Genomic DNA, 13,380 nt, shown 5'->3' with positions numbered 1-13,380 from the left:
AAGCACATGCCCTGCAGCAAAGGGTTGCACTACATATGAATGAGCAAGCTAGCTTTTATCAATTTAGCTTGCACAACATAAGTCTGCCTTGTTCGGTCTTTTGTGCTGAGTCTATGCATACTAGCTCTAGTAACTCAAGCTTTTTGCCCCAGAGGAGCTCTGGCTTGCATCCAGGCTACGTATTTAAACCTGCTGCAACTGATCTTACCTAGATTCAAACACACATCAGACTACAGCAGGTACCAGAACTGTTGTGCTAGCCCAGAGCTAACAACTTGACTATATAGTATACCTGTACATGCTGCATATGTAGGCAATCAGTAAAATTACTTAACCTGCAGAATCTACACAAAACCAAATATCAGACATGAGACACTATCAATATTTAGGCACACCAAAAAAGGCTTTTCTTTCTAGGTGACTTCAGGCTTTCCCATTGTGCCTTGTGACTCACTACCCAGGAAGCATAGATTTTATTTTCTTACTTTAAAAGTGGTATATCAGTTTTGTATTTCAGATATGCTTTCTTGAGTTGCAATACTTTTAACAGTCCACCTTGCAGAAGGAAACACTAGGTTCTTTCAGTAACCACAATCATTTTTTGCCTTCATCATCACCTATTCTGCCACATTCCATCATCTTGAAGTTCTCCCTAAGTGTGAAGGAGCACAATTAGAGAGTGAAGGACAGCTAGGGTTTTGGTTTGTCGATTGTTTTACTTTTTCAGCCAACACTGGTGAAGTCCCTACCTGGGCTTCACCACATAGGCCAGCACCACCAGCCCTGTGCTAAGCAAAACAACGGAGAAGTAGTTCTTATGGATTTTCTACCACACCATGTTATATAAGGTATATGTAAATTTCCTTAATAAATTGAACCACATTATTTTACATATTTCAATAGTCTATTCATTAAATATTAAGACTTTAAGGAATAATGTAATGAAATGCTAAAATTTAGTAGCGCTTGGACATAAACTTATAAACAGGTAAAACAGAAATACACACTTTAAGTCTGCAGCTTATTGGCTGGAACCAGAGGGGGGGAAAAAAAAAACCTAAAAAACTGATTCCATTTACCTGTGAAAACATCAAATGTAATTTTACAGATTTTCTACCATAATGTTTCCAGACATAGATGGTAAGTCAAGAAGGACTACCATGTGCATCTCCAATCATAACATTCAAGAACAATTAAGTCAAAGTGCAACCGATGCAGAAAAAGACTTCTAAAACAGGGATGGGAATGGAAGGTCTATCTTACGGGAAGGCTGACTGAGCTTGAATCCCAGAATCACTGAATTTTGACCCATAAAATAAAATATACAGAGAGTAGTCCTGCCTCTTTTCCAGTTACATCAAGATGGAATTAAATGTGATTGGTAACTTAAACTGCTGACAATTTTTATTCCCACAGTCCTTTTTCAGCATCCTGAATATTCCAACTTTGAACAGTATATGTTTAGATCACAGGTAATGATCTTCATTGCAACCCCAAAGATGGGACATTACTTTCTTTTTTAAATGGTCAGAGTATACAGATATATCATGCAGATCAGACCTGGTCTCGTATGTGAAAAGCTTTCCACTTTCACATATGGTTACAAAAATAATCCTGAATCACATCAAGCTGAAACCTAAAGTCAAAGACATTCAGGGATATGCCTGACACAAGCAGAGGGCATGAAATGGGAGAACTGGAGACTGAAGTGACAAAATCTGAATGTAACTTTATATATATTTACAACACTAAAATACATAATAAAGTTAAAACAGATTCATGTGATTTTAAAGTATAACTTCTCAGAACACTGCATTCATTATCTAGAAAAGCAATTTGTATAGTCATGTGATTTGTATAATTTGAACATATGAAGATTTAAGCACACTTCTTTTCACAAAAAGAGTGAAGTGCAATATACTGCAAACAAGAAAACCACTCAAATTGCTCAGCTTTCCTTTCTGTAAAAAATATCAGGAATATTAACTGAAACACTTTAGTGGATGCTTTCCATATGGAGATCATCCAGATGAATTATGTGGGTATAATATGAGCATTTATTTCATTTTACACTTATTCTAGTTGTCATATAAGTGTTTCCGTAAGATGTGTTCTTATCTTGTCTTCTGGCAATAATCTACTTCTAGAAAAATCTCATTTTAATACCAGTTATAATCACAGGATTGGCTGGCTGAATAGACATGTTGTCATTATATAGCACACATTCCTCCTGCAAAGTGAGATAATATTTATGAATGATTTTGGAAGGCTTTGTAAATGGAGGGAGTCTTTCCCTAACCCATCATCCTGGGAAATTATATACATATCATCTCTATCACAAACCAGCTTCATAGAAGTATTTTTAATGGAGTATTGCAATGACACTTCTTGCAGAAACAAACTCATGTTCTGTTTTAAATGCACAATTACCTGGTTCTTTGCACATGGAAAAAAAAAAAAACAACAAAACTCCACATCTTAAAATATTTACCTGTACCTATATTTTCACATGATCGTTAAAGTCACAGAAACAGTTTCACTCTCTGGAAAGACAATTTAAAAAAATTCCCCGCAGTTGTCATAGCTTACAGTTTAAGGAATTGTCTGTTTTCCTCTAATTTAAAATCAAGGGTGAGATATATAATAAAAAGGAGATGGTTATATATTTTATTGCTATGTTAAGGTAAATAAATTAATATGTAAATAACAAATTTCCAATTGCTTTAGCAATCACACAAGCAGGCAAAATTTGTAAATATAAAAGGAATTCAGCCCTGGTGAAAACTGGCATACTTAATAAATGTGTATTTTTAGAAATGCATTTATACTATTTCTGTTAACACTTTGGGATCCATACAGTACAAATACACCTATTTCCATATTTCCATATTCATTTTTTCCTAAATTCTCCTCTATCAACAGTTTTCAACATGTTCCTTCAAGGCTGGGGCTAAACCATGACAGTGACTTCCTAAATGAACCGGTTGTTTTCAGCCTGGCTTTAGCCTGCACCTCCAGGAATTCATCTTCTCCTCCTAATCATCATTCTCCTTTCATAATTCTTCACCTTTCTGAAGTACTAAAGGATTATTTTTAAATTGGATAGAAACGAATGATCAATTAACAAGAAGATGCAAACCACAAGTGCTCTAACTTGTAAAGTGACACAGCATCACAAGCTGAGTGAGTCATCCATCTCCCAGTAACTGGTACACGGGCACCATCTGACCACACACAAATCCCTCATTAGCCACAGCAGCCTCTTCCCAAGATATTAGGGAATACAAGGTGGCTGGCTGTGCTATAAAGGCTGAACAAGGACAAAAATCATAGTGGAAATAGAGAAAGATTGAAATAATATTTACCACAGAGACCAAGCAGAAAGACAAAAAACTCGAATCTCCAGGACCTTATCTTTTTTTTTTTTTTTCCACAGAAAAATTCATTTCTAATTGGATTCTACACATTTAATGAAGAGTACACTGTGGCTACTCCTTTTCTCCAAAATTACATTATTCAATTAAGTTACTGAATACCAGGGTCTTTTTTTTTTCTTAGAGGGGAAAAAAACCTCTAGTTCCATTTAAGATATCTTTGGGTACTTGCTGAGCTTCTCCCATTAGTTGCAATAAAACTAGCTTACTAGCATCAGAATCCTGGACTGTATTATCTGGCTTTATAAAACAAAACATGGCAAGATCACTGTGCCCTTCTGAGCAGATACACAATGAAATCAACTTCTCTTAAGAGACTGCACAGAATCAATTAAAAGAGAAACACAGAAAGAGGAAAATAATAATGGTGGGAGGCTAAGAAGTTTCCATTAAATTCTCCAAGAAATTTCTTTGCTGCGAATCAGCATAAGGTAAGAGTCAACAAAAGCCAACATCTTGTCTAAAAAAATACCCTGGTGATCCAGTGTGAAATTCCTTCCAGTTGCATTACTAGCTCTTCCTCTTGTAACTTTACAGATAGCAAACAAACAACCCTTTACATGATCCCCAAAGTAGCCTGGCCATTCTACGCCACTCAAATGACAACATTGAGTAAACTGAGTTTTTCACCACATCTTAACAATGAATTCCTGATTTTCTGGAAAATAAAGATCAAAAGGCAGCAGTTTCTTAGCTTAGCTCTATTGTCAATGCCTACTTACTGAAGCAGAATTTAAGGATGATGAAAATTTCATCTTAAATGCGCTCATACCCCAAGAGAGTGGTAGTTATTTAGAAGCAGCAGGCCAATTTCTTGTATTTGTACAAATTAATACCTGGGGAGCAACTCACCATCTCTCCTCCTATCCACCATTGTTTTGTATGAAAACAATACACATCTCTTCTACTATGCCCACATTCTCTCCAAGTCCACAGGTATTTCATAGACTCATACAATGGTAGGGGTTGGAAGGGACCTTTAGAGACTGTCTAGTCCAACCCCCCTGCAGAAGCAGGTTCATCTAGATCAGGTTGCATAGGAACATGTCCAGGCAGGTCTTGAAGACCTCCAAGAAAGGAGACTTCACAACCCCTCTGGGCAGCCTGTGCCAGGGCTCCCTCACCCTCACAGTGAAATAGTTTTTTCTTATATTTAAGTGTAACTTTTTGTGTTCCAGCTTCATCCCACTACCCCTTGTTCCGTTGCTAGCTATGATTTGATATTAAATAGTACCTTAATTATACATTTTCAGATTTTCTTTGTATATAAACATATCTTTTTGGAAACTCCTAGCTACCAACTTCTGTGCTTAGAAAGTATCTGGGATGCCAACAAATAGATCCAATCCTACAGTTTTGAGTAATTAGCATGCTGTGTCTACACCACTGATCAAGCCATGTTTTGACACAAACTGTCTACCAAATCTCAAACCTGTCTGTTTTGATTAAGGTCATCAAGAAGGCAGAACCATTCCTGAAAGCAAATACAAGAATCTGTTGGAAAATTTGCAGGAAGGAAAGGTTAAAAACCAGGTGAACTGTTAGTGATAACAGCTCTACACAGCTTTCTGGAACACAGAGATGAGATGAAAAACACAAGCTCCATTACTGTTAGACCAGCTTACTTGCCACACAATCAGGAACACTCAAGGGGAAGGATTGCCCTTGAGAGGTGCTAACTCAAGATCAAACTTTGAGACTGCTGGAAGTATACAGACAAGTGGTAGCAATTTCTGCAGATGACAAGACCTACTGGGGGAAGCTTCACCACACTGCAGACAATATTTTGCTGCCATTTCCAAGAAAGACAGGGTAGGAGTTCCTCACAAACAAAATGAGTAGCAGGCAGTATCATGAGAAGAAGCTTTCTGTTGAGTGCAGAAGAGGATGCCACATCCCAAATTCTGCTGCCAGAAGAAAAGTGTGCACAGGGCACTTGGGATGCCACTCAAGCTGACAGACACTCTGACTTTTTGCAGTTTGTAGGCTGTACACAATCAAAGTGAGGAAGGACATAGTATTTGAGATTATTTTTGGAGAGTGTCAGAGAACTTGTTGATATAATTGCAGGACTGGCCAAGCAGACATGACACACATCTGGATCAGCCACTCTCTAACAATGGAAGAACTGAGTGGGCGTGGAATAATCATAGAATCATAGAATGGTAGGGGTTGGAAGGGACCTTTAGAGATCATCTAGTCCAATCCCTCTGCAGAAGCAGGTCCACCTAGATCAGGTGGCACAGAAACACATCCAGGCAGGTTTTAAAGACCTTCAAGGAGACTCCCCACCCTCCCTGGGCAGCCTGTTCCAGTGTTCCCTTGCCCTTACAGTAAACCAGATTTTTCTTATGTTTAAATGGAACTTTTTGTGTTCCAGCTTCATCCCATTACCCCTTGTCCTGTTGCTAGCTACTATAGAAAAAAGGGATGTCCCAACCTCCTGACATCCACCATTTATATACTTGTAAATATTAATAAGATCCCCCCTCAGTCTTCTCTTTTCTAGACTAAACAGCCTTTCCTCATAAGGAAGATGCTCCAGTCCCCTGATCATCTTGGTGGCCCTGTGCTGGACTCTCTCCAGCACTTCCCCGTCCCTCTTGAGCTGAGAAGCCCAGAACTGGACACAGGACTCCAGATAAGGCCTCACCAGGGCAGAGTAGAGTGGGAGAAGAATCTCCCTCGACCTGCTGGCTACTCACTTCTTGATGCATCCCAGGATGCCATTGGCCTTCTTGGCCACGAGGGCACATTGCTGGCTCATATTTAGTTTATTATCAATCAGGACTCCCAGGTCTCTCTCTGCAGAGCGGCTCTTCAGCAGATCAATCCCCAGCCTGTACTGGTGCATGGACTCTGCACTTATCCTTGTTGAACCTCATGAGGTTCCTTTCTGCCCAATTCTCAAGCCGGTCAAGATCCCACTGAATGGCAGCACAGCCTTCTGGGGAATCAGCCAGTCCTCCCATTTTGGTGTCATCAACCAACTTGCTGAGGGTACACTCTGTCCCTTCATCCAGGTCATTGATGAAGACATTGAACAAGACTGGCCCCAGAACTGATCCCTGTGGAACACCACTGGCCACAGGCCTCAAACTCAATTCTGTGCCATTGATCACCACCCTCTGGGCTCTGTCATTCAGCCAGCTCTCGATCCACCTCACTACCCACTCATCCAAGTCACGCTGTCTGATCTTTCTGATGAGAATGATGTTGGAGACAGTGTCAAAAGCTTTGCTGAAGTCAAGGTAGACAACATCCACTACTCTCCCCTCATCTAGCCAGCCGATTATGCCCTAGTAGAATGCTATCACGTTGGTCAAACAGGATTTCCCCTTGGCAACTCCCCCTGATAACCGTCTTTTTCTTCATATGTTTAGTGATGACATTCAGGATGAGTTGTTCCATCACCTTTCCAGGGATGGAGGTGAAGCTGACTGGCCTGTAGTTTCCTGGGTCATCCTTCCTACCCTTTTTGAAGAGTGGAGTGACACTGGCCTTTTGCCAGTCTCAGGCACCTCGTCTGTCCTCCATGATTGTTTGAAAATGATAGCAGCTTAGCAATCAGCCAGCTCCCTCAGCACTCTCAGATGCATCCCATCAGGACCCTTTGACTTACGAGTGTTAACCTTGACCAACAAGTGTGTAACCTCTTCCTCTTCCACCTAGGGCAAGTCCTCTGCTGTCCAGACTACTCTCCTATCCTTGCTGGACTGGGTTTCACGAGGGCCGGCCTTGACTGTAAAGAGCAAAGCAAAGAAAGCATTCAGTAGTTCGGCCTTCTCTGCATCCTCTGTCACCAGGGCACCCTCTGTGTTTAGCAGCAGGCCCACATTCCCCCTAATGTTCCTTTTGTTGCTGATCCACCTGAAAAACCCCTTCTTGTTTTCCGTAAATTTCCCAGCCAGGTTTAATTCTAGAAGGGCTTTAGCCTTCCTGGTTGCACCCTTGCATGCTCTGGCAATGTTCCTGTACTTTTCCCAAGAGTTCAGGCCCTGTTTCCACTTCTTGTAGATGTCTGCTTTCTCCTTGAATTGTCCCAGCAGATCCTTGCTCATCCATGGAGGCCTTCTGCACCGTCTTCCCACTTTCCGATGTGTTGGTACACACTGATCCTGGGCTTGAAGGAAGTGGTGCTTGAAGATTTTCCATCTCTCTTGGGCACTTCTACCATCTAGGATCTTATCCCATGAGATCTCACCAAGTAGGCCTTTGAAGAGGCCAAAGTCAGCTCACCTAAAATCCGGGGTCATGGTCCTGCCTTGTGTCCTGCCTTTTCCACACAAGGTCTTGAACTCTACCATCTCATGGTCACTGCAGTCGAGATTGCCTCCAACCTTCACATCACCAACCAGACCCTCCTTATTTGTCAGCACAGTGTCCAGCAGCACACCTCTCCTCATTGGTTCCTCGTTCACCAGTGACAGTAAGTTGTCATCAACAATCTGTAGGATTGGCTGAGTGGCTTTGCCAGCAAATACCAGGATGGTTGAAGTCCCTCATGAGGACTAGGGATTGTGACTGTGAGGCAGCTCTCAATAGTTCGTAGAAGACCTCATCCACTTCTGCCTCCTGATCAGGTGTCCTGTAGCAAACTCCTACAACAGTATCACCTACCTTACCCTTCCCTTAATTTTCAGCCATAAGCACTGAACCTGTTCCTCATCCCCACCCAGGCAGAGCTCTATGCACTCTTATTGCTCTCTCATATAGAGATCAACTTCACTTCCTTGCCTCATTGGCCTGTCTTTCCTGAACAACACATAGCCCTCCATGGCTGCAGTCCAGTCATAGCAGCTGTCCCACCATGTCTCTGTAACCGCAATGACTTTGTAGTCCTGCATCTGCACCCACATCTCCAGTTCCTCCTGCTTATTCCCCAGGCTGTGTGCATTGGTGTAGAGGCAATACAGAGGCTTACTTGAACACACAGGTTTCCCTGGATGGATGCAGGAGGATCCTCCCCAGTTGGGCTCTCCCTCAGGGTGGTCAGCCTTCTGCATCACAACACAGTGTGCAGATGACGGGTAGTTATCATTGCATTCCCTGCCCTGCCCTAATTCCCTGCTAGACAGCACAGCTTGTTCTATGTTATTTTTCCCCCCACTCCCACAAGTCCTTCAGTTTAAAGTCCTCTTGATGAAGTTTGCTAGCCTGTTCCCAAATATTGCAGTGCCCTTGTGAGAGTGATGAATTTCATCTTGCCCTATCAAGTTATAGTCCCCAAAGGATCTGTTGTCATAAAAACCGAAACATTCCTGCCCACATCAGCCTCTTAGCCAGGAGTTAACTTGTCCAATTTTTGCATTGGTGACTTCCACTTTACCTCTGGTGGAGAGGATGGAAGAGAAAATAACCTGTGCCTCCCTACCCTCGTTTGTTTCCCCAGTGTTTTAAAATCCATTTTTGTTCTGGAGATATTGTATCTCATTACATCATTCATCCCCATGTGGAAGAGGAGTAGGGGACAGTAGCCCTGATGAGACATGGCACTCTCTCAGCCACATCAAGGATCCTGGCTCCCGGCAGGCAGCACACCTCTTGTGACTCCTTGTTTGATTGACAAATGAATCTCTCGGTACCTCTTAACAGTGAGTCACACACAGCGAGCACCCATTGCTTCTTTTAATGGTGCCCATCACCCGTTGGTGGTGGAGCAGCTGATGGTGAATTGTTTGCTGGGATTTCCCCTTCTGGATCTTCCACATCTAAGTCTCCTATCGCCTCATACTTATTCGTAATTGACACTCTAATGAAGGGGACTCCTGCTTTTTTTTGTTACCAGAGTACAAGGCATATCAGACTCACTGGAGGCCTGTACATGATTGTAGAAGCCTCTGTCAATCTCCACCTCTGCTCTTCTAATACTACACAGTCTATTAATGGTTTCCTGCAGCTCTTTCACCTGATGCTGCAGCTCTTGAAGGCATCTATGATACACACTTACCCCAACAGCATATGTCCCTAAACATGGTAAACACCCCTTGCACTCCACCTGGACTGAAGCATCCTTGCTGACCACCTCTGTCTGGGTGGATGCATCGATCTTCACCAGGGTGTTGTCCATCTGAGCCTTGGCTTTAGCCTTCAGGCGAGTGTCTGCCATCCTGTTAGCTTGAGGCAGGAGCACTTCTCTGACTTCCATCTCTCTGTGTGGGCTGTGGGATCATTCCCTGCCCATCTTCCCTGCTCGCCCTGCCTGCGTGAACTGCGGCACAAAGTGCCGTACCACGCCACACCCTGTTTGCCCATCCTGCTCACCACACTCCTGGTCGCTTGTCCATTTAAATCAGTAGCATTTCCTATCATCACCCTGAAACAGAGTTCAAGATTCTGAAGAGAGTGAAAAAAACAAAGTATAGACCTCATATCTGGGAAAATAATCTTCTTGGAACACATTTCTGGGCACGTGAAGGAGGAGGTGATTGGGAAGGATCAGCAGGAGTTTGACAGGAGTAGATCTTGCTGGATCAACCCCACTGTCTAACTTCAAGACCCAGAGAAAGAGTGGATGGGTGAGAATAACAGCAGAAATGTGCCAAAACCAAAGAGATTTGTCTGTAACAATTACTAGTCTTGCTTTTTCTACAATAATCATTAGACTAATAATATTTCAATTGTAATAAGAATAAATGGTTGGCTTTGCTTCCATAAAGTATATACTTATTTGCCTACCTATAAGCATTCTCTTTGCCCATAAACAAGGTTTTTTTCAGAGTAACAGAAGGTCAGTTTCAGCCCCAGTCCCCAGTGTCCACAGTATTCACTTGAGCTGCTGAAGTTGCGGATTCCCACATCAACCTTTGTGTGCCTTGGCTTTGTAGGAACATTTCTTGGGAACTTGCCTTTTAAAAGGCAAAAATTCTGTACCAGTTCTGTACAAGATCTATTAGATATAGTACACGTGTCTTGCAGTTACAGATGATAAATATGTACTGCGTTATTTATGCATGTGTAATACAATCTCATGTAAATGAAAACCAGCCTTTCACATATTCATGGTGTGCCCTTCTGGGCTTCCAGCTGAATAGGAACGCCTTGTTCCCCAGAACTGGGCCACCTGAGCTGCCACCTGCAAGGGCAAGCCAGGGCAGAGTGTAGCCAAAGTCAAAAAGAGAAAGAACAAATTGAAAATCTGACGGAATAAGGTTCTGTCATACCCTCCACCCCTCCCACATCTAACTTCAAGAAGAAAGGGACAAAGAGATCAGACTAAAGAGGAACTGAGGCAAGAGGGACATATGGTTATACAACTGAAGTAAACTTGGAGTCCCAAGGTGGAAACCCCTGAACGTGGCCTGTGCTAGTCTGCCTCCTGAGCAAAGCTCCTTGCTTACCATGCACAACTTCTCCTGTGTGGTCCCCCTCCCAGGCACCCCTAGACTTCCCCTCTGCTGCACTCTTTCCTTGAGAGCAGTGCAGCATGCAGCCTGTGCTTCCAGCAGAAGGATGTTCTCCTTCTTTCCCAGAGCACAGCATCCGTTGCTCTCGTAGCTGTCCTCTGCCATCCAGGTCCAGTCAGTAGAAAATATCTTCCCCCTCCCTACTTAAAACACAAAACTGAAAAGAAACAGTATTGCAGAATAATTTATCAGCATGAGAAAGAAGTGGGTATCTTTTGATTATATACTGGCAAAAAAAAAGAACAACCCAAATCTGCAGAGAAGCCTCCACTGCGGGTAGTTCACTCTCACCCTGTTTCAGAATATGCATGGTCAACACCCTGAAAAGGTGTAATGTGCAGATTAGCCTTTCATCTAGGTGTCACAAGCCTATGAATAATTCCACCTGATATGGTAGGGGCTTACTTCTCATACATGGCTTTCTAAATAGCTGACAGTCCCATCAATAGAGCCAGTCATTGTGAGATTGTACAAGTGCAAGCACAGATGCAGTTCTCAAAAAAACAGCCCTATCTATTCACTTTTTGAGCAAAACAATTTCTCATAAGAATATGCTGGTTTGTATATTTCAGGACTCTGAGTGCTCTCCTCCTCCTGCCTGCCTGTTACCCAGGGAGACTATATGATGGCATGGTCACCATGGAAACAGTGGACAAACTTAAGATGTTTTCATTGCTGTAGATAAAAGCCATCTGCATTATTTTTTCCATTTCTGTTTCTCACACTGCCAGCACAGACTCCCAGGCCAAACCGTAGCAGCTGTGGTGCTGCATAGCAGCCAGGAAACACTGCTCCCAAAACCTGACCCCCACAGTGTCCCTGTGCCTGATGGTGGGGAGCAGGGCAAGTCACCTACAGGTAATAACTAAATGTGATGGCACCAGCAAGCAGCTTGCCCTTCTTCCTTCCCCTACGAGCCTACTTGGAAGATATTGTTACTGAAAATTCTCTGACCTCATTCCAATAGCGAAAAAAGTACATAGCTTGCCTAAACACTGTTCCTGTATGTTTATACAGAATATATTCCAACTCAGATTTTTACTGTTGTTCTGGGTTATTGAAAAAGATTTTTTTTCTCCCAAAATGATTAATTTCCATTCCCACACCTTCATTCAAAACATAGCCCCTTTCTGGCTCCACAAATTTCTAAGTTTTACTTCTAAGATGTTCTGTTGCAAATGGCTTTACTGCACCAAAAGATACCATCAGATCTTACCCTGGACCTTTACCATGCTATAAATTGGGCTACAAAGTATTTGTTTAGCTTTTACTAATACAGGATTTCAAGGCTGCACCCAAGCCTTGAAAATTCAGAGTGAAAAAATAACTTCATTTCCATCTTTTTTTCCCCCGATTTAGAAATCAGCAGTCACCCCAAAAGGTCTTGTTCATGGGTATTATTATTATTGATGCCATCTCTCTGTTTATTCAGGTACAGTTGATCAGAAATTCATAAATAATTCTTTTCATGATACTGCTGTAGAAATTCAGTGAGCATTCTTGAAGCTTTGCTATTTCTCTGTGGCCAACAAAACTTTTTTTTTTCCCCTCTGGAGTAGGCTGGGATGACTGAATACAACCAGGAATATCTATTAATTAAAGCATCAAATTAAGTTTCTGCAGTGTTTTCCTGACAACAGCTGGATGTTCTATTATGCATAATTTATTTACTGGATGTTGAGTTTTGGGTTGCTCTTCCTACAGTGGTTTGGTTTTTCGTTCCTTACCAGAACTTTTGGAAGCATCTGTTTTTCTAATAGTTCAGCCAAATTTGTGACTTTACATGAATATACCTTTTCCTTGTACTAAAATGTCTTTTTTTTTTCACAATGGCACTTCAGTTAAGATGACAGACATCTCAGAGGATGCTGCTTAATTTCTGTAATCGCTTGCAATTCTATTTTTGTCTTTCAATGGGTAGAAACATACTGTTTAAATGTTACATGCCTGTCACCTGCTTATGCTGTCTGTAGCCTTTAAATCATCTGACTCCGATCAAAACAACAGTACAAAAGAATTTTCTTACTGGATTTTATTGAAGTTCAGAGTTTCCTACCAAATTAAGAACTTCCTGAAAGTTAAAGACAGTCACTGAGGGGACAGCTGGTGTTTTGGACAGGAGTTCTTCCCTGTTTGTTTAAAGCCAGCTCCACCTTGCACAACAGTCTCCAACACAATCCTGCCCCAGGCTGTGATGAGGTCATTTCTTAAGCAGTTCTTCATTTTTCAAAACGCTGCATCATTGTTATTGATTTTTTTTCCGTAATCTTTTACATCTTCTTTGTTGAGTAGATAAACCAGAACTGAGTATACTCTGGGAACAAAGGCCTGAATGTTCAATTACGAATAGCTATGAAGTGTTCTTACTACCACTTGATAGTCTCATGCACTGAAGAACCACAAATGTTTGTTCAGTCATGAAGTGATCCCCAAGTCCTTCAAGTGGCTACAGAGATCACCATTATACCAAATTTTTATACCCAATATCCCATTGATACTGTACACAAAGCATGAATGCCATCAGCTGTGGTAGCTAAACA

General features: G+C 41.9%; 1 protein-coding gene across 1 annotated transcript in view; it reads right to left on the bottom strand.

Moving 5' to 3' along the window:
* Positions 1–13,380, bottom strand: part of GABBR2 (gamma-aminobutyric acid type B receptor subunit 2) — a 487,689-nt gene that overhangs the window by 405,192 nt on the left and 69,117 nt on the right. The gene's annotated exons all lie outside the window — the stretch shown is intronic.

The sequence above is a fragment of the Colius striatus genome, chromosome 4 (assembly GCF_028858725.1).
Source record: "Colius striatus isolate bColStr4 chromosome 4, bColStr4.1.hap1, whole genome shotgun sequence".
NCBI lineage: Eukaryota > Metazoa > Chordata > Aves > Coliiformes > Coliidae > Colius > Colius striatus.
This window is presented reverse-complemented; position numbering and strand designations above follow the sequence as displayed.